This window comes from Helicoverpa zea, chromosome 31 (genome assembly GCF_022581195.2).
Source record: "Helicoverpa zea isolate HzStark_Cry1AcR chromosome 31, ilHelZeax1.1, whole genome shotgun sequence".
Lineage (NCBI taxonomy): Eukaryota > Metazoa > Arthropoda > Insecta > Lepidoptera > Noctuidae > Helicoverpa > Helicoverpa zea.
This window is the reverse complement of record NC_061482.1, coordinates 14,684,527-14,685,080: the sequence shown is the minus strand read 5'-3', so window position 1 is coordinate 14,685,080 and position 554 is coordinate 14,684,527.

Sequence of the window (554 nt, the reverse complement as noted above, 5' to 3'; positions counted from 1 at the left end):
AATAACATTTTTACTGTAAAACACCTAAAAAGTCTGAAAAAAAGTATGTTCATTGGTAGGATTCGAGGGTCTGTATGTTTTTAAGTTGTTTCGTAAAGAAAAAGTTTTCTTGAACACGAGTGAAAGCGCGGGAAAGTGGCACCAACTTTAAAGTGACTTATAAGTTTGAATATCTTAATTATAAAACGGTAAATAAACTTGCTAATAGTTTACCTATAAAGTTATTACTGCGGTCATCAACCTTTGAATAGCGGTCAACTAAAAATAGATGAAGATATATTTTCGTAATGACTTTAGACTTTGATTAAAGCGTTTTATAGAATACACTTATTTTATGGACAAAATTATTAGATATGGCAAGTGCAAGTTAAATTATTGGTAATAATATTCTGCAGGATATTAAGTATAGCAGTAGATGATGCGTCAAGGGGGTTCGCGGGTTCATTTACTAGCGGAACTCTAAAAACATTGACGACTAAATTACATGCATATAAATTCCACATGATTAATACGCTGGAACATTTGGGTCCAAGTGCTGGCCTACCGCCATACCC